The sequence below is a fragment of the Erpetoichthys calabaricus genome, chromosome 4 (assembly GCF_900747795.2).
Source record: "Erpetoichthys calabaricus chromosome 4, fErpCal1.3, whole genome shotgun sequence".
NCBI lineage: Eukaryota > Metazoa > Chordata > Cladistia > Polypteriformes > Polypteridae > Erpetoichthys > Erpetoichthys calabaricus.
Genome location: NC_041397.2, coordinates 330,864,388 through 330,890,898, shown reverse-complemented (window position 1 = coordinate 330,890,898; position 26,511 = coordinate 330,864,388). Strand labels below are relative to the sequence as shown.

Genomic DNA, 26,511 nt, shown 5'->3' with positions numbered 1-26,511 from the left:
GTAAACTACAAAGTTAGAATACCAGGCCGACGAAAACCATTCAAAATTTTACACATTAATCTCTTAAAGAAATGGCACGACTGACAAGGGGTTCACACTTCCTTGGCTGCTGTTTCTCAGACTGATGTTGTCATTGGTAACGATTTGACTGATTTACAAAAGACAGAGTTATTAACCTTGATAGAACAGAACACTGATGTTTTTTCAGACTTGCCAGGTGTCACTAGTTTAGCAGAATATAAAATCACCACTGAACCCGGTGTTCGGGTGCAGATGCGGCCATTTCGAATCCCGGAAGCACGAAGAAATATTGTGCGCGAAGAAGTCAAGAAAATGCTGGAGCTAGGTGTAATTCGAGAAAGTAAAAGTGACTGGTGTAGTCCGGTCGTGTTAGTTCCCAAGCCAGATGGTTTGGTTCGCTTTTGTATTGATTTTAGGCGCTTGAATAAGGTGTCTAAATTTGATGCTTACCCAATGCCCCGAGTAGACGAACTCTTGGAAAAACTGGGTCAGGCGAATTATATCTCGACGCTAGACCTCACAAAGGGTTATTGGCAGGTGCCTCTAGAGGCTGACAGTTGTGAGAAAACAGTATTTGCGACTCCTGATGGACTTTATGAATTTACAAGACTACCGTTTGGTCTTCATGGAGCCCCTCTAACGTTTCAGCGAATGATGGATCAGATTCTGCGTCCACATTCTGAATATTCTGGGGCGTATCTTGATGATGTGGTGATTTTCAGCAATGATTGGCATTCGCATTTAAAACGTCTCCAGGCTGTACTTGATAGCCTGAAACAAGCTGGATTAACTGTTAACCCTAAGAAATGTAAACTAGGTATGTCTGAGACTCATTATCTAGGTTACTCCATGGGCAAGGGTTTACTTCGTCCACAATTAAGGAAAATACAGGAGGCGCTCGCTTACCCACATCCTAAAACGCAAAAACAGGTGCGCGCTTTTCTTGGACTAGTTGGTTACTACAGAAGATTCATCCCTGACTTCGCAAATAGGGCTGCTCCTCTCTCAGAGCTTACTAAAGGAAAAAAAAAAAACGCCCTATTATATGGACAGAATCTTGCGAACGTTCCTTTTCAGATTTAAAAAAAGCTTTATCTTCTTATCCAGTGCTGTGTAATCTCGATTTCTCTAAAGATTTTATACTACAAACGGACGCTAGTGCATTCGGAGTAGGCGCAGTCCTATCCCAAGTATTTGATGGGGAAGAACACCATATCACATACTTGAGTAGAAAATTACTCCCCAGAGAACGCAATTATTCAACTATTGAGAAAGAATGTTTGGCACTACGCTATCACTTATGGGGACGAAAGTTCACATTAGTAACTGATCATGCTCCACTTCAATGGTTATACCGTCAAAAAGATACAAACTCCCATCTCATGAGGTGGTTCTTGGGATTACAACCTTACAGTTTTGAAGTCAGGCATCGACCTGGCTCTGAGCATATTAATGCTGATGTCCTTTCACGTCTGTTTGAACCTGGACTGGAAGGTCGCTTGATTCACGAAAATGTGAATAAAGCTGAGGGAGGGGGTGTGAGCTGCGAAGCTGAACGCACCCCCCCGAAGTTACAGACGCCCCTGGGAAATCCCCTAAGAAACATGGACAGACTACCTTCACATTCCTCGTTTCCCTTCTGGCCGCTTCTGTCGCGTAATATGCCTCTCGCGCGGTACTCCTCCTTCTTAAAAAGCCTGCACAGGCTTCTCTCAGTTTGTTAAACTGATAGCTTGCTTGTCCTTCTCTCTCTCTCAGAAATTCTCTGCTCCTGGGGAAACTGTCATCTCTGACTTGTCATGGAGAATGTTTAAACTTTTGAAAAGACACAAATGTTTGTTTGCAGTCTTTTGAATAAAGTTCCTTTCTTTTCTACAACCTCCTGTGTCTCTGTGCAAATCTGTGACCTAAGCGTGACAATATATACACCCACACACACACTCACCAGCCACTTTATTAGGTACACCTGTACAAATGTTTCTTAATGCAAATATCTAATCAGCCAATCACATGGCAGCAACTCAATGCATTTTGGCCTGTAGACTTTGTCAAGATGACCTTCTGAAGTACAGAAAGGTGACTGAAGTGACTTGGCCTGGTTCTTGATGCCACACGAGCTGGTCTGGGTATTTCAGAAAATTTTCAAACAAAGCCATCTCTAGGGTTTATAGAGAATGGTCCAAAAAGAGGAAAATATCCAGTGAGCAGCAATTCTCTAGTCAAAAATATCTTATTGATGCCAGTGGTGCGAGGAGAATGGCCAGGCTGATTTGAGTTGATAGAAAGGCAACAATAAGTCAAATAAGCACTCGTTACAACTGAGGTAGGACCACACAGAGTGCCATTTCTGTAAGCTAAGAACAGGCAACTGATGTTACAATTCGCATGGTCTCACCAAAATTGAATAATAGAAGACTGTAAAAATGGTCTGATGAATCACGATTTCTGCTATGACATTTAAATGTTAGGATCAGAATTTGGCATCAACAACATGAAAGCAGGATCCATCCTTCCTTGTATTAAGATTCAGTCTGGTGGTGGTGGTGTAATAGCATGGAGGAAATTTTCTTGGCACATTTTGGGCTCCTTAGTACCAATCGAGCATCATTTAACACTAAAATCCCTGAAGCCTACGAAAAAACTCGAAATCCCGGGCCACCTTAAATCCGTTTGCACCTCTCCATCAGAGTCTTTTATTTTGTAAATGTATCGATCAGCACAAGCAACAAGCAGCCAGCTGGAGTTGTAGAGGGTAAATAATACATTGTTATTTGGAAAACATGCATTTCGTGTGTGTTCCATGTCTACAACTTCTTCTTCTTTTGGCTGATACCATTAGGGGTTGCCACAGCGGATCATCTTCTTCCATATCTTTCTGTCCTCTGCATCTTGTTCTGTTATACCCATCACCTGCATGTCCTCTCTCACCACATCCATAAACCTTCTCTTAGGCCTTCTTCTTTTCCGCTTCCCTGGCAGCTCTATCCTTAGCATCCTTCTACCAATATACCCAGCATCTCTCTTCCGCACATGTCCAAACCAACACAATCTCGCCTCTCTGACTTTGTCTCCCAACCGTCCAACTTGAGCTGACCTTTTAATGTCCTCATTTCTAATCCTATCCATCCTCGTCACACCCAGTATAAATCTTAACATGTTTAACTCTGCCACCTCCAGCTCTGTCTCCTGCTTTCTGGTCAGTGCCACCGTCTCCAGCCTATATAACATAGCTGGTCTCACTACCGTCCTGTAGACCTTCCCTTTCACTCTTGGAGATACCCGTCTATCACAAATCACTCCTGACACTCTTCTCCACCCACTCCACCCTGCCTGCATTCTCTTTTTCATTTCTCTTCCACAATCCCCATTACTCTGTACTGTTGATCCCAAGTATTTAAACTCATCCACCTTCGCCAATTCTACTACCTGCATCCTCACCATTCCACTGACATCCCTCTCATTTATACACATGTATTCTGTCTTGTTCCTACTGACCTTAATTCCTCTCCTCTCTAGAGCAGATCTCCACCTCTAAAGGGTCTCCTCAACCTGCTCCCTACTATCGCTACAGATCAAAATGTCATCAGCAAACATCATAGTCGACGGGGACTCCTGTCTAATCTCGTCTGTCAGTCTGTCCATCACCATTGCAAATAAGAAAGGGCTCAGAGCTGATCCCTGATGTAATCCCACCCTCCACCTTGAATGCATCCATCACTCCTACCGGAGACCTCATCACTGTCACACTTCCCTCGTACGTATCCTGTACAAGTCTTCCATACTTCTCTGCCACTCCCCACTTCCTCATACAATACCACATCTCCTCTCAGTCACCCTGTCATATGCTTTCTCCAGGTCCACAAAGACGCATTACAACTCCTTCTGGCCTTCTCTAAACTTCTCCATCAACATCCTCAGAGCAAACATTGCATCTCTGGTGCACTTTCTTGGCATGAAACCATCCTGCTGCTCACTAATCATCACCTCACTTCTTAACTGAGCTTCCACTACTCTTTCCCATAACCTCATGCTGTGGCTCATTAATTTTATCCCCCTGTAGTTACTGCAGTCCTGCACATCCCCCTTATTCTTAAATATCGGCACCAGTACACTTCTTCTCCACTCCTCAGGCATCCTCTCACTTTCCAAGATTCCATTAAACAATCTGGTTAAAAACTCCACTGCCATCTCTCCTAAACACCTCCATGCTTCCACAGGTATGTCATCTGGACCAACGGCCTTTCCATTTTTCATCCTCTTCATAGCTGTCCTTACTTCCTCCTTGCTAATCCGTTGCACTTCCTGATTCTCTATCTTCACATCATCCAACCTCTTATCTCTCTCATTCTCTTCATTCATCAGCTTCTCAAAGTACTCTTTCCATCTTCTCAACACACTCTCCTCACTTGTGAGTACATTTCCATCTTTATCCTTTATCACCCTAACCCGATGCACATCTTTCCCAGCTCGGTCCCTGTGTACAGCCAATCGGTACAGGTCCTTTTCTCCCTCCTTTGAGTCCAATCTCTCATACAACTCATCATACGCCTTTTCTTTAGCCTTCACCACCTCTCTCTTCACCTTATGCCTTATCTCCTTGTACTCTTGTCTACTTTCTGCATCTCTCTGACTATCCCACTTCTTCTTCTTTGCAATCTTCATTCTCTGTATACTCTCCTGTATTTCCTCATTCCACCACCAGGTTTCCTTTTCCTCCTTCCTCTGTCCAGATGTCACTCCAAGCACCCTTCTTGCTGTCACCCTTACTGCATCATCTGCTGTAGTTTCCCAGCTGTCTGGTGACTCTTCTCTGCCACCCAGTGCCATGTCTCACCTCCTCCCTAAACTCAACCTTGCAGTCCTCCTTTTTCAACTTCCACCATTTGATCCTTGTCTCTGCCCTCACTCTTTTCCTCTTCTTGATCTCCAGCATCATCCTACAGACCACCATCCTATGCTGCTTAACTACACTTTCCCCTGCCACCACTTTGCAGTCTTCAATCTCCATCAGATCAACTCTTCTGCATAGGACGTAATCTACCTGTGTGCATCTTCCTCCACTCTTGTACATGACCCTATGTTACTCCGTCTTCTTAAAATACATATTCACCACAGCCATGTCCATCCGTTTGGTAAAATCCACCATCCTCTGACCTTCTTCATTCCTCTCCTTCACACCATACCTACGCATCACCTCCTTGTCTCCTCTGTTCCCTTCACCAACATGCCCATTGAAATCCACTCCAATCACCACTTTCTGTCCCTTAGGTACACTGTTCATCACTTCATCCAACTCACTCCAAAAATCTTCTTTCTCACCCATTGCACACCCAACTTGCGGTGCATATGCACTAACAACATTCATCATCACACCTCCAATTTCCAGCTTCATAATCATTACTCTGACACTCTTTTCACCTCCAGAACACTCTTGACATACTGTTCCTTCAGAATAACTCCTACCCCATTTCTCCTCCCATTCACACCATGATGGAACAATCTGAATCCTCCTCCAATCCACCTGGCCTTACTCCCCTTCCATTTAGTCTCTTCACACACAATATATCAACCTTCCTTCTCTCCATCATAGCTGCCAACTCTCTCCACTTACCAGTCATACTGCCCACATTCAAAGTTCCTACCCTCAGTTCCACTCTCTTTACCTTCCTCCTCTCCTCCTGCCTCCAGACATGTCTCTCCCCTCTTCTTCTCCTCCCTCTTATTCTTCTTCTTCTGCTAATAGTAGCCCAATTTCCACCAGCACCCTGTTTGCTAACAGTACTGGTGGCGGTCGTTGTTAACCCGGGGTGCGACCGATCCTGTATGGAAATTTGTATTGTTATCCTCATATTGATTTGGCAAAATTTTACACTGGATGCCCTTCCTGACGTAACCCTCCCTATTTATCCAGGCTTGGGACCGGCACGAAGAAGAACACTGGTTTGTGCATCCCCTGTGGCTGGGTTGTTCCATGTCTACAACGATCTGTGTAAATGTAGGATGACTGGAAATGTGAGAAATGCAAGAAATGTTGAACTCGTAACTAAAATAGAGACTTTTTTCATGTTATAGTACTAAGGACAAGATTTTGACATGAAGTGTATACTGTGTGTAGACTGAAGTCCAAATATCAAATAAACACTTTCTCAACAAGGTACATTTATAACAAAACAAGTGCGCTTTAATTCAATAATATAGCAGAAGATAAAGAAATTGGATTTGGCTCTGTCTGCATTTTCAGTACCACACACCATAATGCAGAGTATAGAGAAGATAGTAAAAAACACATGTTTACATGACAACTTATGTTCAAATGGCATAGCGTTTTCAAATAGCAACATTTTCACGTATGATTAGATTTGATCTCATTCAAATGGTTACTGGAATATAAAATAAACACTTCAGCAAAGGTATAATGAAACAAGTGTGCTTTTATTCAAAAATAAAACTGAATAACAAAAAGTGACAACAAGATACCCAGAAGACATGATTTACCAGTGTTTGTGTGTCTGCTTATATTCCTTCAGCAATATCTTAGTAGCAAAACTTTACACCGGCTGTTACAGACTGAAATCAAAGGCTTCTTCTTTTTAGGCGCATACACCATCAGCACGGCGCTGCCAGATCTAAACACTAGCGTGGAGAATTGCTTACGTACTGAAGTGTCTTCAGCTGCTGGTGGAAGTCGCATTTTACATCTGGTGCCTCCGAAAGCACTGTGAAGAAGCTGTCTGATGTTACGGTTTTGCCTCTGATAGCGATCACAGGACATTGTATATTTGAATGCCGGTACAACAAATAGTTCTGAGCAGGAAACAACACAGCAACAACTGTGGTCATCACTGCTCTTGTGAAAAGAATGGAGATAAATGCCATTATCTCAGAGAGGTAGAGGCAAGTGTGTTGTACCATGTGAACGTCACTGACAAAATAAAACTGAATAATAAAAAAACAAGCGCTAACTTTTGCAAGCAGTCAAAATTTACACCGGGTGTTACAGACTCAAATCAAATGTATGTTTTTTATTGTATAATAGTAACAATAAGAGCAACTCAGTACTCAAAATGGTAATTCAGAGAAGCAGCTGGAATCGAACCCACGACTTCTTGATTAAGAGTCTGCATGCTCTTACTGCTGCACCACCCAAGCGGTCGTGTCAGTCTTGTACCCTAACCCGATTTCTTTTTCATCGGTTATATTCTTGATTAAATGCGTAATTGTTTGTTATACCTTTTGTGAAAGTGTTAATTTGATATTTGGACTTCAGTGTTCACACATTATACAATTCATGTCAAAATTTTGTCTTTAGTACTAAAACATTAAAAAAGTTTGTGTTTTAGGTATTTGTTCAACATTTCTTGTGTTTCTCGCATTTCCTGTCATCCTACATTAACACAGATCATTGTAGACACGGAACACACATGAAATGCATGTGTTCCATGTAATGATATATTATTTACCTTATACGACTCTAGGCAACACACACTCAGATTAGCAAAACTTCAGCTGGGATTATTTTTGCCCGAGCTGAGCTCCATCGGTAGGGGGGCCTAATAGCAGGCTGCTTGCTGCTTGTGCTGATCAACACATTTACTAAAAAATCATGCTGATGGAGGCGGAGTGGTGGCTCTGAGGCTAGGAATCTGCACTGGCAATCAGAAGGTTGCCGGTTTGAATCCCGTAAATGCCAAAAGGCCCTTAACCTGCAATTGCTGAGCACTTTGAGTAGTGAGAAAAGTGCTATATAAATGCAAAGAATTATTATTATTATTATTATGGTTAGGTGCGAAGGAAGTTAAGGTGGCCCGGAATTACAAGTTTTTTCGTAGGCTTCAGGGATTCTAGTGTTAAATGCCACAGCCTACCTGAGTACTGTTGCTGACCATGTCCATCCCTTTAATACTGCAGTGTCCCCATCTTCTGATGGCTGCTTCCAGCAGGAAAACCTGCCATGTCACAAAGCTCAGATCATCTCAAACTGGTTCCTTGACCATGACAAGGAATTCACTGGACACAAATGGCCTCTACAGTCACCAAAACTCAATCCAGTAGAACACCTTTGGGATATGTTAGAAAGGGAGATTGGCATCTTAGACGTGCAACCAACAAATTCACAGCAACTGTGTGATGCTATCGTATCAATGTGGACCAGAAACCCTGAGAAATGTTTGCAGCACCTGGTTGAATCTACACCATGAAGAATTACAGCAGTTCTGAATTGCTAAAAGGAGTGAACATGGTACTAGCAAGATGTACCTAATAAAGTGGCCAGTGACTGTGTATGTGTATATATAAAAAGACATATAATACATATATAAAAAAACATATATAAAAACCTCTGGATTGGATAACAGAGAGCTGCTGCTGTCAATAACAGGGTTCATGGTGCCAGTAACTTGTGTTGAGAATATTTGAGAATCCCACAGGTGTGACGTGAGGTGACGTGGAGATGGAGTTTCATTATTGAAAACTTGCCTGTACTTTTGTTGTAATATCAGTACAAGTCCTGTTTAAATTTAGTCTGACATAAGGTGAGTCCTTGTTTAGGACTGTAATGTTATCTTCCCCCCCATGTATTTGACACCTCCACCAGCTGTTTGATCAGACGCTGCTCAAGGCATTCACTCTCCTCACTTTCTATTAATTCATGAGGTCACAGAGGATCAAAAAAGTCATCTTTGAAAGTTCAAGGTCTCTGATTTCTTTGTACTCATTTGACCAGATGTCTCCTTCTCTTGTAGGCCAAAAGGACCAAACCTGACCAATCAGTGCCAAGAAAGCAGAAGTCAAAGAATGTCTTTTAGTTTAAAATAAAATCAAACACATTACAGCATACCGCGTGGCTCCTTGTCCACTTGTCTGATTGTTCATCTTTGATTGTCTACTTGATTTCTGTTGTCTTTGGTAAACCTCTAAAGAGCAGACTTGGGGCTCTGAACCTGACTGGAGGGACTCCATTAGATTATCATCACCAAGGAAAGACATCAGTTATGAAAAAAACAAACTTTAAGAATTTAGAGAGGAATCACAATTTACAGATAAGACAGAAATAAACTCTGGTCAAGTCTATGTTTTTAAGCCCAGGCTGACCACTGCGTGTTTGAAGGATGGAGGGACAGTAGCAATGGCAGGTCAACAATAACCTCAAAGTCTCTCTGAAGAGACAAGCTGGAATGACATCAGGAGGAGAGGATGTGGGCTTCATAGTGGGCAAACAGAGTTGGACAGTAAAGACAAGTCGGGGACAACAAAGGAACTGAGGCAGGTGGTGTGAGAGAAGATCTCATCTCATCAGTTTTATCAGTAAAAATTCAAAAACTCCTCAGATGTATGAGTGCCTACAGTACAGCTAAGAGTGTCGGAGTACGGAGTGTAACTTATTGTGCTGAACAGAACTCTAGACATCTGATCATTGGTAGAAATATCACACAAGGGTTTTGTCTCAGCTAATTTGACAGGCCGCTGGAATTCAGACAGATTGGTTTTCAGAATCTCCTAAGATGTCTGTCTTTTATCTTTTTCCATCTAGGCTCTGTTTTCCTACACTTCATTCTAAGAGTCTGCATGGAGTCGTTAAACCAGGGATGACCTTTAGATATGGAGGGTCTGATTTTCACAAGAATAACAGAATCAAGTGTGGATCTGCATGTAGAATTACGAGCACAGAGTAACCGATTGTGTGGCAAGGAACTAACAACAGAAGGATTTACAGAAATATCAGAACAAATATATTTAGTGTAGGAGTTTATAACATGAAGGCTGCTTCTTGAGACCCCAGGAATGACAATTTGAGAAGGTGCCACAGCACTGAGTATGACTGGCATTTTCTCTTCATCACTGACAAAGAAACCAAATGATAAAATAAGATCAAGCATATGACCCGAACGTGAGTAGGACCATTAACAGACTGAACAAGATTAAGAGAATCGAGCAATTGAATAAACCTGGTAATGAACAGTTTTAAAGTACAAGAAACATGAATGTTCAAATCACCTACGATTTGTATTTTATCAGATGTAAACTTGACCAGTGACAAAGAAAACATAAAATCTCCTAATAAAATCTTTACATCATTTAGGAGGTCCGTATACAAGAGTGACAAGCACTGCACCTCTTAATTCAGCTTTTAACAATTGTCTCTCAAAAGTTAATTATGTTGTAGAGGGAAGTGTGTAATATTTATGAACATTTTTAAAAACAATGGACATCACGTCCCCCCACTACTTTGGCGTATTAATAAAGCATACAGTCAGCAGAAGAAAGTTCTAACAGGGGTCTTGACTCACTAAAGTCCAGCCAGGTGTTTGTTAAAAATAAAAAGTCCAATCCAGGAGGCACAATAACATCATTTTAATTAAAAGTCTTGTCTTGTCACGCATGTGTTTGTGAGACTATCAAATATCACAGGCCGCTCACAAAAATTACTTCAATTCTACTACCAGCCACAAAAAGGGATTGGTGTAGTCGGCAAGATTCAAATGCTGTTGATGTGGCGTACAAGTGGACCTCATTCAGTGTAAATCACTAGCAACGAGCAAATTGAGTTCTGTGAAAACAGCAACAACTGAGCAGACAACTGAGATGTCAGTAAAGATGAGCAAATCATTTAAAGTCAGTGGGAGATAAACAAGGATGACACAGTGAAGGATAAAAATCAGTCAGCGGGACACAAAATGGTCACAAAACAAACAGCAAGTCATGGGGATTGTGTGCAGTGTAACAGAATGTCACTTATTAATTATAAAGATGTCACAAATGTGGTAATTAGGTATCTCTGTCAGCCATTAATCGGTCAGACGTTTGGAGGAGGTAAACAGAAGCAGATCAGTGAGGATGAGCGGACCTGACTGTGCTAAATGTAACTGTGGAGAGAATGGCGAATATGTGTTGTAATAGCAAACTGGAGGAGCTCACCCAGGTGTCCATCACAGAGATCATAAACACCAGTAGAGGGAGATTTAGGTGGTGTGGTTGACGTCCGGGGCCCTTGCCCAGCTGGGACGCTCCTCTAATAGAAGGACCGGTGGAGAGAGCATATTCAGTGCATTACCTCTCCCAGAATGCTAGAGGGCAGCCCATCTGACTCGCAGCGGCCCCATGGTTTTGGAGCATGGAAGCTCAAGCCTGCCTGGGCCTGTGGTCACTGCCAGGGGGTGCCTGGATGGTTGCTGGGCCCTTGGTTGAAGGTCGTGGAGCACCTGGAGCACTTCTGTGTGCCCTATAAAAGGTGCCACCTCACTTCATTCAGGGAGCCAGAGTAGGGTGGAAGAGGACGGAGTTTGTCAGGAAGAGGGGATGCAGGCAGAGAGAGAGAGGGATAAAGAAAGAAGAGAATTGTGCTTTTGTGTTGTCCTTTGAACTGCGCTGTACATGTGGGAAACAGGGGAAGGCGTTTTAAAATACAACGTGAATTAAATCAGAATTAACTGTTTAATTTTAGCTGCAGCACCGCAGAGCCTACTGTGAGGTCAATGACATCCGTCACTACATTGCCCCCACCCAAGGGGGTTCAGTCGTCCTCGTCACCACCGCAGTCCATAATAATCCTGATGCCAGCCTGCAGGTTGTTTTAGGTGCTGAGGTCTACAGGAACGTCTTCTTGCTGTCACCCTTATTACTTCTGCTGTAGTTTCCCAGCTGTCTGGTGACTCTTCACTGCCACCCAGTTCCAGTCTCACCTCCTCCCTAAACTCAACCTTACAGTCTTCCTTTTTCAACTTCCACCATTTGATCCTTGGCTCTGCCCTCACTCTGTTCCTCTTCTTGATCTCCAACGTCATCCTACAGACCACCATCCTATGCTGTCTAACTACACTTTCCCCTGCCACTACTTTGCAGTCTTCAAACTCCTTCAGATTGACTCTTCTGCATTGGATGTAATCCACTTCTGTGTGCATCTTCCTCCACTCTTGTACGTCACCCTATGTTCCTCCTTCTTCTTAAAATATGTATTCACCACAGCCATGTCCATCCTTTTGGTAAAATCCACTAATATGCACAGAGGTGTCCCGCCCCCTGTCCCGCATGCTGGTAGTGACAGTCGGGCTACAGCAACTCCAAGTGTGATATTCCAGCTTACATGATCTGTAAAATCGGAGTTGTTGGATGGTTATAACAACTGTTGAGTAAACCAAGTACCATAAATGTACAAATACATTTTTTTCATCATTTGATATTACCAAACATTGGAGCAGCAGATTTATCAAAATAATGTGTTTTAACAATATGCTTCTCATTAATTTTAGCTATCAGCATTTCTACATTAGATAATATACAAAAATGGACTGATACACCAATCTCTATGACCTACTCACATCAACTTTTAATCCTTTTGAAATCATTAAATCCAGCATGTGTCCTGACTTATGTGTGGGTGGGCTGAAGTGCTGACTGAGATCAAAAGAGTGCAGCAAGTTCAGTAATTCTCTTGCTTTCAGGTCACACTGGCTAGGCACATGAAAATTGAAATTGCCTACAATTTGGAACCTGTCATAATTAGTTATCATTACAGAAGCTAAGTCTGAGATTCTTCAATAAGAGACACATTATATTTTGGAGGTCTATAAATGGTCAATACGAGAGACTGCAACACTCCTTGAATAACAACAGCATGATACTTGAAAGATGTGAAAGTACCAAAGCTGACATCTTTACAGTTTAATCAGCTCTAGTAAATACTCACTAAACCACTGCAGTTTTTTCCTTGGTGAACCGAATGAAGAAAACTGTAATTTGGAGGTGCTGCTTCAATTAACAGTGCCGCACCATCCGAGCCACGTTTCGCATAGTGAGAGAAAGTCGATTTTCCTATCACTGATAAGGTTGTTAATATAAAAAGTCTTGCTGGTTAATGCTGTAATAGTTAGTAAAGCCACATTTAAGATCTTGACACATCAAAACTGACTGGGAGTGTTAAAGCAGCTCAAATAGTATTTATATTATTCATGCTTATGCCATTTTGTGCAGATTTTTTTAATCAATAATCTGTTGTTATAGTTCTAATACAGTGCACATCCATCCATCCATTTTCCAACCCGCTGAATCCGAACACAGGGTCACGGGGGTCTGCTGGAGCCAATCCCAGCCAACACAGGGCACAAAGCAGGAATCAATCCCGGGCAGGGTGCCAACCCACCGCAGTACAGTGCACATCTAAAGGTGAAATGGTAATTAAGCTATTTGTATTTATACCGCTTTGTCCGGGTTTCATTATTATTATGCTAATACAGTGCACATCTATAGGTGAACTCACTACAGAATTATCATATCCTAACACAGCATTATAGTAAACATTGTTTTGCCTTTCACAGAAGGTTCTTATCCATGTGTTTAGGGCCAGGAGTCAACTGTAGGTTTCATCTGATCTGAGTAGTGTGGGAAGTGGAACTGTTACAATGATTCTTGCAGCCAGGGTCCTCTCCTTCATGGCCTGAATGAGGAATGTTCTGACTGTCGATGTCAAATGCCATTGACACCAGCGTGGATGACAATGATAGTCCTGCCCTTGTGTTTCTTGAGGACTGTTGGGGCTACTTTTTCTACATCTTCAACTTGTGCGCCAGGAAAACATGATATAAAAATTTTATGGTCAGGTAACCAACTGTAAGTTCATGTGGTGCATGATCGAGCCTCCTATAACAACCAAGTCCCCATTGTCTGCAGGCATGGCGGGGGCATGGAGAGGTTTGAAGAGGTTGTGAGTGGTGGTGCTAGACTAAGGAAGTGGAGATGACCTGAGCCCCTGCTCCCACTGTCGATGCTTCCCGAAGTTCCATTTCTGGCGACGTCATCTGGAGTATAAGCCGGTGTAAAGCTGACTCAGCCTGGAGTGATAACAGCACGACGTTGAGTAGAAATAGCCAAATTGATCCTGGGCATCAACAAAATCTGTAAGAGATGAGCTTTCAGATCTCTGAGATGATTTCATATGGAAAGGAGATGTTTAATCTGCCTCCCAGGGGATTCCAGTTCTTTGGGAACAGGTTGAAGCTTATGGTCAGCCATCTTGAAAGTAATGTCACAGAAAAGAGCACCTCTGAGCAGTGCTACCTAACCCTGGCACTTAAAAATGACAGACATGCTGATGCACCACTGCCATTGACCTGCTCAGACGCCTGGGAATTTGAATGATGGCCCTCCATAAATGTCCACTGTGATTCCAGACTTCTGCAGGCTCTGACAGAGAACACAAAGAGCAACTTAGCTAACTGCTGCAGCCGCATTCACGCTGCTGATGTTCAATGAGGGATTACAGTGAAGGTCTCCCGGCAGAGCTTGACATGACCTGTGTGGTGAAAGATTCCATAATGTGAGCTAAGTGTGATGTTATTTGTTTTTGCTGTTTGTGTGGTTTTTAGGTGACTTTGACTTTTGAGAGCTGCTCCCCCTGCTGGACACAGATGTAAACACAGTCTGCTGCAGCTTACAGTGAGCTGTGCTAAACTCTGCACTTTTATAATACTCGCTATTTGTATCTAAAGTCATTAAGTTACTTGAAACTTTGCTTCACAAAATATCTGAACCATAGATACAGTTTAAGAGTCATAAGTGAATCTGCAGTCACCATCTTAATGGCTCATTGTAATAGAGAATCAGATTGATAGAGGAATCAGCTTCAGGTAGAGGTTTATGTGACATCTAAATTCATTGTCCTGTATTGTGTCACTTCTTTAATGAATGATTATTAAAAGATAGAGTCATCTTTATCAGTAAAGTTAAAAAGACAAAAGAAAGGGAATAAGGGTCATGGGCTACAGGTAGGCATGGCTACTGGTGGGTGTGTCCATTGGCAGTGCCCACCCAAATGCGTCATCAACCTACAGAATGAAAAATCAATAAAAGGAAGGAAAGCTTTCACTTATGTGCACATTCAGTTGCCCTCCCAACATACCCAGATGTCCACTCCACCCTATCAACCCCACCGGTCTCAATGTCACAGGAAGGAAAAAAAAAAGAAAAAGAAGGAGAAGACGAGAAACAGGAGTTATAGAATTGAGTAATAAGAGAAAGAGTGAAAAAAAAAGGAATTAATGTAAAAACCGGAGCAGTGAGTTGTACCGGCCAGCTCCGCGTATCATCACTTAAGACTTGATTTAAGTGTCACACAAAACAGGAGAAATGATTAACATGATAATCACTGGAATACGAGTATAAAAAAGAATAATCTGGAAGACTGTACCAAAAAGTGATACTTAAATAAAGTGACAATCTGCAGCATAGAAGATCTCAGATTGTTCGTGTCACCAATTTAAACTGTCAAATGCTCTCCTCTGATATCACTCTGGTGGACACATGCTATGTGCCCATCAAAATAACACCTCAGAAGTGTCCACCATCCTCATGTCCCTCAGCTCCTTTCCTGACGTTCCTCTTCACAGCAGCGCCTCCCCCAGGCTGGTTTGTGTTAATCCCCCTGAGGTGACTGTGTGGACTGTTTGTGATTCTCGTGCCTCACTGCCCGCTGTTGGCCTCTCCATTAACTGGTCATTTGGTGTTGTATTTCAGTGACACCTCATGTCCTTCATTGCATCTTCTGCTTTCATGAGGACCTTCTGTAAGGTGAGTTGAAATTTAACTCCTAGATAGATAGATAGATAGATAGATAGATAGATAGATAGATAGATAGATAGATAGATAGATAGATAGATAGATAGATAGATAGATAGATAGATAGATAGATAGATAGATACTTTATTAATCCCAAGGGGAAATTCACATGCCTTGCTTATGTGATTTTGTTTTCAATTTTGTCGAGTCAGAATTTCCTCAGTGGCAGATCCCTTGTTTCTCAGCGCTCAGGAAAGCCATTTATATATGTCCGGGTTTATAAAGGACAAGCAGCAACATGAAAGTGAGGCCTCTAAATTGCAGGCCCTGAGATTCTGGTGCACAGATGTTTTTATTTTTGTGTGTTTCACTTGGCTAGGAGGAACTCACCTGAGTTTTAAAGAGACAGAAGACACCAAAATATAAAGAAATGTGAAAACCTCAACACACAGGTCAGTTATACTAAAGGAGAAGGTCTGTGATGGGCACAACTGAACTGTGAGGCCTTCACACAAGTCCATTAAGCAGACAGTGACCATCAGGAGAATTCATTTAGTGGAAGGGAGGAAGACGAGCAGATGAAGAGTCACTGAGGACTAAACATAAATACTGAGCCATTTGAGTCATTAAAATATAATAAAACACAAGCTCTGTAGACTGGCGCCCCCCTGTCAGCTGAACAACAAAACACAAAGAAGGGAAACATGGCAGGCAGGTTTGAAAAGGGGGCTGTGTCAGTGAAGAAACTGGGGGTCATGAGACTGTGAGAAATGAATGGGATGTGGAAAACAAATGAGAGGAAATGAAAGAATGCAATAAAAGAAATAGAAATAGTCTACATGTACAGGTAAAATACTGTAACATATCATAAGAGCTTTAAAGCCATTTATTTCAAGTTGAGGTTCATGGGGGCTCAGTACCGATGCAACATTATTCATATTATTCATATTCATTCGCATAACATCTTGCGGTTTGTAATCAGTGACTGCATGTGTTTTTTTCTCCCCGATCTTGCCAGTCCCCACATGTTGCTGGTTTTTTTGTACTCCAGGACATGCAGAGGAAAGAATAGTACAGAGCAGTAAGTTCAGCACCATATGCAATCATCAGATTCAAATGTTAACAGTTCACGCACGCGCGAGGATCGTCCTTCCTACATTTACAACGTGTGTACCTGTTACAATGTACACACTTCTCTCTATGCCACAAAGTTTTCTGAAATGTACTACACAGGTCATAAAACGAATAATTCCAAATATCATATATACCTATTTCTCTGGTTTTTTTTGGGTTTTTTTGTGACACCATAGACCATAAGGTGCACACTAATTCAGCGTGAGCAGGAACACTCAATAAAACTGAATAAAAAAAATCAAGTGACGGTGAGATACGAAGAAGGAAGGCAGATTCACCAGCGTTTTATCCCTCCAGATCAGAGAAGGTCGAGTTCCATTGTCTCAAAACACCACTCACATCTACAGTTACTCCCAGTTTCAATTAAAAATTAACAGCGTCAGATCCCTGGGTTGGTTTGGGGTCTTTGGTCGTGATTTAGAGAGAATAAAAGTGAAAAAAAATGGTAACTATTACAAGTCCTATAAATGCCCACCGTGTGTTACAGACGCAAACCAAGTGTATGTGTGTACTGTATAATATTAACAAAAAGAACAGCTCACTACTGATAATGACAAATATAAGAGTGAGTCGGGATTGAACCAGGGACTCTTGATTACAAGTCAGAAAATCTTACCACTACGCCACGGAAGCGTTTGTCTTCTCCTTGAACCTTTTGTGAAAGTGTTTATTTGATATTTGGACTTCAGGCGTCACACATTATATAGTTTATGCCAACATTTTGTCATTTACTACTAAAATATGAAAAACATTTCTGTTTTAAAAATGTGTTTACACAGATTACTGTAGAAATGCAACACACATGAAATGCGAGTGTTCCAAATAACGATCTGTTATTTCCACTCTAAAACTCCACTTCACTCCCAGATAATCAAACAAGGCATGAGCTGGGAAAAGTTCGTGAACGTTCTAACTCTATGAGGGATGGAATAGCCGGCTGCTTGCTGCTTGTCTTTATCAGCACATTTAGAAGACAAAAGACGCTGCCGGAGAGGTGTGAATAGATTTTGGATGGGCCAGATCTACAAATTTTTTCGTAGGCTCTGGTAATTCTAGTGTTAAAGAGCAATTAACAGTGCATTTTAATGTAACAATGTTATAAATGTTCTAATTTAGATGTAGTATGATTTGGATCTGCTGCCCTAAAATGTAAGTCTTGCTTTTTGTTTTCTTTTATTTTTTCTATTTGTCACTTGATGGCAGACAGTGCCATCAATGCCACCATAAGACAATGTCGCATACCAAGGTGGCCATCATAAATCAGTGAGGTCAATGAAGGAGAATAGTGGATGCTGGGCATCTGACCAGAGTGTTCATTTTTGTTCATTTCAACATTTGTTATTCAAGTAGGAGAAATCCTCACACAGCACAGGAGCTCATTATTTGTTTCTACCTTTTTATGTTCTTTATTTTGCCTTGTGTAATGTCTTGTATTATGAATTTGTTTGTTTTCACATACCCCTTGGGGTCTTGCAGTGGTGTCAGCTATGGTACAGTGTCCCTGGAGCAAGTGCAGGTTAAGGGCCTTACTCAAGGGCCCAGCATAGTAGGATCTCTTTTTGGCAGTAACGGGGATTCAAATGGCAACCTTCCGGATACCGGCGCAGATCCTTAGCCTCAGAGCTACTTTGCACATTTTCTGAATACAATTGTAGCGGTGTTTACCCAAAATTACTAAAACTCTGCAGTTTTAGTACACTTCGTGGCATTCTGGCAAAGTGTGATGTGTTGAAATGATTCCACTGACAAAATATTTTCATTTTTAAAAGCTTTAGTTAAATTCAAAGTAAAACATTTCACACAAAAATAGAGAAAAATAGATATTGCAAAGTAAAGAAAAGTTCTTGTTTAAAGCTTATATATCATCTTCTATTCTTTAAGTTTGTTCATACAGTTGAATCATTTCTAAAGGGTCAGAAAACTGTCTGCCTGTCCCACTTACAAACTGTAAATTGGTCTAACAGTCCATGAGCCTAATTCTAAACACACTCTGATAGATAGATAGATAGATAGATAGATAGATAGATAGATAGATAGATAGATAGATAGATAGATAGATAGATAGATAGATAGATAGATAGATAGATACTTTATTAATCCCAAGGGGAAATTCACATTGTCCAGCAGCAGCATAATGATACAAAAAACAATATTAAATTAAAGATTGATAATAATGCAGGTAAAAACAGACAATAACTTTATATAATGTTAACGTTTTACCCCCCCGGGTGGAATTGAAGAGTCGCATAGTTTGGGGGAGGAACGATCTCCTCAGTCTGTCACTGAAGCTGCTCCTCTGTCTGGAGATGATCCTGTTCAGTGGATGCAGTGGATTCTCCATGATTGACAAGAGTCTGCTCAGCGCCCGTCGCTCTGCCACGGATGTCAAACTGTCCAGCTCTTTGCCTACAATAGAGCATGCCTTCCTCACCAGTTTGTCCAGGCGTGAGGCGTCCTTCTTCTTAATGCTGCCTCCCCAGCACACCACCGCATAGAAGAGGGTGCTCGCCACAACCGCCTGATAGAACATCTGCAGCATCTTATTGCAGATGTTGAAGGATGCCAGTCTTCTAAGGAAGTATAGCTGGCTCTGTCCTTTCTTACATAGAGCATCAGTATTGGCAGTCCAGTCTAATTTATCATCCAGCTGCACTCCCAGGTATTTATAGGTCTGTACCATCTGCACACAGTCACCTCTGATGATCACGGGGTCCATGAGGGGCCTGGTCATCCTAAAATCCACCACCAGCTCCTTGGTTTTGCTGGTGTTCAGGTGTAGGTGGTTTGAGTCGCACCATTTAACAAAGTCCTTGATTAGGTCCCTATACTCCTCCTCCTGACCACTCCTGATGCAGCCCACAATAGCAGTGTCATCAGTGAACTTTTGCACATGGCAGGACTCCAAGTTGTATTGGAAGTCTGATGTATATAGGCTGAACAGGACCGGAGAAAGTACAGTCCCCTGCGGTGCTCCTGTGTTGCTGACCACAATGTCAGACCTGCAGTTCCCGAGACGCACATACTGAGGTCTGTCTGTAAGATAGTCCACGATCCATGCCACCAGGTATGAATCTACTCCCATCTCTGTCAGCTTGTCCCTAAGGAGGAGAGGTTGGATTGTGTTGAAGGCGCTAGAGAAGTCTAGAAACATAATTCTTACAGCACCACTGCCTTTGTCCAAGTGAGAGAGGGATCAATGTAGCATATAGATGATGGCATCCTCTGCTCCCACCTTCTCCTGATATGCAAACTGCAGAGGGTCGAGGGCGTGTGGAACCTATGGCCTCAGGTGGTGAAGCAGCAGCCTCTCCATGGTCTTCATCACATGTGACGTCAGAGCAACAGGCCGGTAGTCATTCAGCTCACTAGGACATGATACCTTTGGGACTGGGGTGATGCAAGATGTTTTCCAAAGCCTCAGGACTCTCCCCTATTCCAGGCTCAGGTTGAAGATGCGCTGTAGAGGACCCCCCAACTCCGATGCACAGACCTTCAGCAGTCGTGGCAATACTCCATCTGGACCCTCTGCTATGCTGGCACAAAGTCTCCTCAGCTCTCTGCTCACCTGCGCTATTGTAATTATGGGTGGGGATGTCTTTCCTATGCTGGTATCAGCAGAAGGATGTGTGGAGGGTGCAGTACTCCGAGGTGAGAGTGAGAGTGGGTTAGGATGGTCAAACCTGTTAAAGAAGTTTGCTCTCTTCATGTCTCTCTCGATGGTGGCACCCCGCTTCGAGCTGCAGCCAGTGATGATCTTCATCTTTGACTTAATTAACACTCCGTATTACAGGTATAGCTAAGAAAGTTCTATCTTATATTAACTTACAGGGGGTGAAGGCCATACCATAATCTAACAGCTATGAAAGAAAATGATAATCTATTCATATTAAGCAGACACAGAAATGAGTTTAACTTAAAGCACTAACTTTCTAAGATTGGCTCTTACAATAATTGTTGTTTTTCTTTTTACTTTTCTGTTATTTTCATATTAATCAGTGCTTCCTGGAGTTGATGTGCCAAGCTGGACGGTGGCTTCATGTTGTGACGTTCAGGTTGAACTTTTAAACTGAATACCCCATGAAGCATCGCGACGTCTGTGAATCGGCCTTCATGCCACCTGCTCTGGAGCTCAGCTCAGTGTCCGTTAATTTTAGTTGATTTGCTCAGACTTACTTTCTGCAGCCTCCATTTCCTTTTTATATACATCAGAGATTGTTGTTTTAATGAAATGAATGGTCAGACCTGCTTAGACCTTCCTAATTAAACCTGGTAATAAACCAAATTCTAATTTATATGAACACGTCAGCTGATCGGCATCTTCTTCCACTGCAACTCCTCATCTGCTCATCTGGAGCTCCTGCCTATGACATGTCCTTCTGTCTCATGCTATCTTCTATCTGTGAGGGGATTTGTGCCAATCTGTGAGCAGATAAAAGTTGTGGAGTTGACCATTAGAAGTTTCACGTTTAGTTTATTTGAGTTGTTTCTTTTTATTTATTTTCTGTGTCTTCTGTCTCTTTCAGACTCAGGTGTGTTCCTCCTGGATGGCTGCCATGTTAAAGTGAATGTGAAGCTGACAGGTGAGCAGTCTAATCTCAGGGCCTGAGCTGTGAAGGTCTGACTTTACTACGACTGGATGTGCTTTATCAATTCCAGATCACTGCTCTTTGATCAATTCCTGAAACAGAATCTGTGACAAAGAAGAGAGAAAAGAAGTGAAAGCAGGTAAGTGAAAAGTGACTTTGAGTTTGTCATCTGAACTTAACTAAGATTAGTGCAACTGCTAAAAAACAGAGAAAACACGACAGAGCAAAAGGCATAACAGACCAAAAACAAGACAAAAGTTCAGGATTCGGGTTTAAACAAAAGCAGAAGCACAGATCAGATACTCACACTTAGCTTTCATCCTCAGGGAGGTGTTACTGCATATCTACAGTGGGGTGCTGGCTACATGCTGAGGGGTCCACAGTGACTTGACTTCTTGTGGCAGGAGCACACAATTACACACCTAGGGACAGTCATAGGCCATGTCATTCTAGTTCTGTCTGTTTTCAAATGACTTCAGATAAACAGGACGGTAAGAACTGCAGGTTTGCGCTTCATTTGTGGCTCAGACTGTAGCCCAGAAGGGCTCATGTGTGAAGTGTCACTGACTATACTGATAATGCCATAAATCAGAAAGAGACGCGTATCCAATGGGCAGACAGACGGACATCAGCGAGATGAAAGCCTCAGTCTACAGTCTACTCACGCACACGCAGGAATTCAAATTCAAGTCAAGTCTAAAAGTCCTCCTAGCAAAGAGGGTCTACCTATAATGTTTTGTCAGCGTTTACAGCTGATTATCGCACTCTGCTGCCCTTGACATCTGCCATCAACCCCTGCTGTCGACAAAAGTCGACATCCGCCATAAAGGACTTATTAAGATGTTAAATTTCTACCGCAGTAGGCAACCAGTACGGTTCTTGGCTACTCACAAAGAGACTAACTACCCCACGGGTCACCTGGTGGATTCTGGACATTCAGTCGTATAAGTGATAGGGTCCTAGATCACCGGGCTTCTCTTTACACTAATGGCAATGCTCTTTACCAAGTCTAGAACCTCTTGGTTAGGTCTGCTTGTCTGAGAGGGGAGATGCTAAGTGGGGGGCCATGTCAAGAGCTGTGACAGGCCATGTCACTAGTTTGCTTTTCAGGAAGTGGTTAGATGCACAAATCTGGTAGGTTTGCAGAGTCACAAATACCTCAGTGTGAGTCAACAAGCCACTATGCCAGCACATACCTGACGCTGAGTATGAGAAGCCAGGCAAGAAAGTGAAAGCCGTGGAAGAAAGAGAAAGGGTAACAAAAGTGACTAGGACAATACACACCATTGGAGAGAGTGCTGGAGAAGCCGAAGAGTGGCAGGCTGCAGGCGGGCATATGAGTGAGGACATTTAAAGTATAAGTGCCTGGCCAGTGGAGACATAGAGGTCACGTGGTGCTCCCTGATTGGAGGATCGAGACGGGGTCATGCAACAAAGAGGCACAAAGCACCTGAGAGGAGGTCTTGATGGCAGCAGGACGAGCCCATACATCAGGAGCTAAGGGGAGCCAAAGCACAGGTCATTGTAGTAGGGGGGATTGGATTGAGCCAGTAGTAGCTTGTTGCTCTTTTTTGTGAAAGCCTTTATTTTTCTTCATTTAGCAATTAGAGGAAGAAGAAAAGTTTTCGTTTATAAATATTTTTCTTTTCTTATCTTTTTTTAATATTTACTTTAATGTGTCATCATGGACTGTGTGATTGTGTATTGATGACACAACACTTTTTTTTAATATTCCTTATTCTCACTGTCAGTAAAAATTGTATTGTTTTTTCACCATTCCTTTTGGTTTATGTCTCCATTGAGTCCACCACTGGTTCTCAGTAGTGAATACCCTGGGTTCAAGGTCATGCCAGAGATATACTAACATGGGGCATCACATGCAAGTGTGCTTAGGGGACAATTTCAGGGCTTTGAACAGACAGACAGCAGCACCCCGAGTGTCACCAATGGAGTCTCCATTTACATCCAGAGTTCAGAGGGACACCGGCTGGAAAACAACTGACCTCACTTCCTGTCCATCACAGGAAAATTGCATGAGCTTGTAATGAAAAAATGGAAAATATCAATTATGTGGACTACCTTGAGTTTTCTATTAATATTTTATGAATGTTTCATTTGTAATGTTTAAAATTATTGAATATTTGCACAACACTGCCATCTGGTGGGAGATATAGATGGTAATGACCCTCTCGCTCCAAAATCAGAGACGCCCGAGGGTCTCTACCTGACTAGATGACAGAAGTGCACCTGTGTGCGAAACTACAGGTGACATCTTTGTGAAATCACACAATTCAAATTTCTGCTTTTCATGGCAGGAAGAAGCGTCTGCAGTGGGCTGCATGTTAAAGACGGCACTTTAACGCTTGTCTGGTCTCGGGCGCAAGGCTTGTGTTTTTATCTTTACACTTTACAAAATAATAGCAGTCTGATATCACTAACTTGATCAATCACTGTTTTTGGTAGAAATTATATTTCTACACGACAAATAATTTACTAGTAGGTGTAGCAGAGTAATAGAAAACCAACAGACTCCACAGTCATTACATGCATGCTGCTGATTCCATGTTTAAAATAACAGCAGTGTGGAGTTCAGTTAGTGAGGTCATTCATTCATTCATTCAGCGTCATTCACGACCCTCAATTAAGGAAGGAAGGCAGCAAATGTTGTCCATGCTGGTCAGAGTGCATTTCTCTCTGAAAATCGGAGTAAAATGAGTCGTTCCAGACATTATTCAGAAGAACAGCGTACTTTGATTAAATTGTTAATTGCAGAAGGGTAAACATATAAAGATGTGCAGAACACAATAGGCTCCTCAGCTAAAATGATGTCAAATGCTTTAAAATGTCAACCAAAACCTGAAAGACGTGGAAGAAAACAGAAAACTGCCATTGGAATGGATCGAAGAATAACCAAAATGGCAAAGTCTCTGCCAATGATCAGCTCTAGGAAGATCAGAGATGGTCTAAAGTTACCTGTGAGTATTTGAGTTACAATTAGAAGACACCTATGTGATGCCAAGCTATCGGCAAGAAGCCCCCACAAAGTCCCATTGTTGAAAAAAAAAAAAGACGTGCTGAAGAGGTGACAATTTGCCAAAGAACACACTGACTGGGCTAAAGAGAAATGGCCCAACGTTTTGAGGACGGATGAAAGCAAGATTGTTCTTTTTGGGTCTAGGGGACTGCAGACAGTTTGTCAGATGACCCCCAAACACTGAATTCAAGACACACTACACAGTGAAGCAAAGTGGCACAAGCATCATGATATGGAGATGTTTCTCACATTATGGTGTCAGGCCGGTTTATCCCATACCAGGGATCATGGATCAGTTTGAATATTGAAGAGGTCACGTGGTCTTATGCTGAAGAGGAAATGCCCTTGAAATGAGTGTTATAACAAGACAATGTCGCCAAACACACCAGTACACGAGCAACATCTTGGTTCCAGACTAAGAAGATTGGCGTTATGGAGTTTCCAGCCCAATCCCCGGACCTTAATTCAATAGAAAACTTGTGGGGTGACATCAAAAATGCTTATATATTACATTTCATTAGGGGGACTCTGGCTATTCTCCTAGGTTCTGAGATTACCCCACATATTATACTCTGGTCCTGGAAATGTAAAATTCTTCTTCTCAGAAACAGACGTAGGATTGGTAGTGAATGCTGTTGTACTGTTCAACTGGCTTGGAAATACAGTTATTACTTCCACACCTGCCTCAGCGTCATTATTTGGAATTAGCTGAATCTAGCTCATTCTAAAGAACACAAGATGTGATTTTTCCATCACAGAACAATTACAATATTCTGATGTAAGCATTTTCATTTTTTCCATTTGCTCAGCCTAAGGATTTGTTCAGCTTTCCACCCCAGCAGACCTCCCACCTGCCCTGTAAACTGTCCCACCCCACCTGATCTGTGATATAAGGAGTCGGTGAGGCTGAGCAGGACAAGAGCATCAGCATCACCATGAGACTCGCCGCATTGCTGGTTCTGCTGTGCCTGTGCTCTACTGCGATGGCTTTGGTGAGTTCAGACATGTGACATTTGTACATTTGATGTCTTTATACTTTAGGAAAGTGTTCAAGAAAAACGTATTATGCAAATTTCCTGTTAGTAAATCTCTCCTTAGAATCCATCTTTGTCTTTTCAAACAACTTAACAATAGCCGTCATCTTTAATCTGTTTTATGATAACTAAAGCCTCTTTTTACTTTATTTCTAGCCATCTAGTATTCCAGCCAAACCAGAGGTGGAATTATCTGCATCAGGAAATGGCAAAAAAAATGTCCTAAGTAAATCATTAATAGTTAATGCAATGTGAGTATAAAACAGAGGACCCGCCGCTAAACAATTAATGTCAATTCCATCTTTGATCTCTCTGTTGTATGAGAGGCAAGTGTGGAATTTAAGTAAGCCACATTAATGAATTACCAAATAGGAGGTTTTAATTACAGTACATCGATGGACTGAAGCTCATATCAAAGATTCTGAGTATCCTCTGATTATCATTTTTAAAAGTTCTAAAGCTCACACACCTGCATATCCATCCTTCCTCACATCATACGTGACTGGAGGGCTTTTTGCTGACAAGTTAGCACAATGAAAAAACAAATAAAAGTAAGAAACTGATGTTACTGTCTAATGACGCCAAAATTATTGGTGGATTTATTCATTAAAGAAATGAACAATTTGTTCTTATCTGTCTTCCACAACATCACATCCTGGACTAGACTTATAAAGACGACATTGCCTGCCTGCCTGCCTGCCTCCTACAGATACAAGGAAATCCTTTTATCCTGTGGCCGACATTCCTCTGGAAGGCACCACTCTCTAAAAGGAGGCCATAACTTCCTGGCAGAAATCAGCTTTACAAGCATATAGAAAAACAAAGAAATGTGGAATAACAGTCATATAAAATTAAAAAGGTGATCACACAAAATTTATAATAAATCTAAATACCCAAATTGATAACCACAATTTCTTCTGCTCTATCAGGAGAATCATCCCATCTAATTGTGAGTCATCTTCACATCTTAAGCAAATGAAATCAAACTAGAAATTATCTGCTCAATTGAAGTTGAAGTAGCAGTTGTAGTTTTCAACAAATATGCCCTTTTAGTCTATGAAGAAAAAAAAAAGTCCAATATTTTGATAATTAAAACTTAAATAAACTCTTTACTATTAAAACAGCCTTCATTTAATAATAATAATAATAATAATAA

General features: G+C 41.8%; 1 long non-coding RNA gene across 2 annotated transcripts in view; it reads left to right on the top strand.

The window, feature by feature from the left end:
* Positions 1-26,511, top strand: part of LOC114642944 (uncharacterized) — a 108,741-nt gene that overhangs the window by 23,404 nt on the left and 58,826 nt on the right. The window contains exon 5 of one of the 2 annotated variants that reach the window (XR_003714620.2): positions 8,763-8,830. The exons of the other annotated variant lie outside the window; for it this stretch is intronic. This is a non-coding gene — a long non-coding RNA (uncharacterized LOC114642944). Of the gene's footprint in view, positions 1-8,762; positions 8,831-26,511 lie in introns of those variants that run through there. 2 annotated transcript variants of the gene reach the window in all.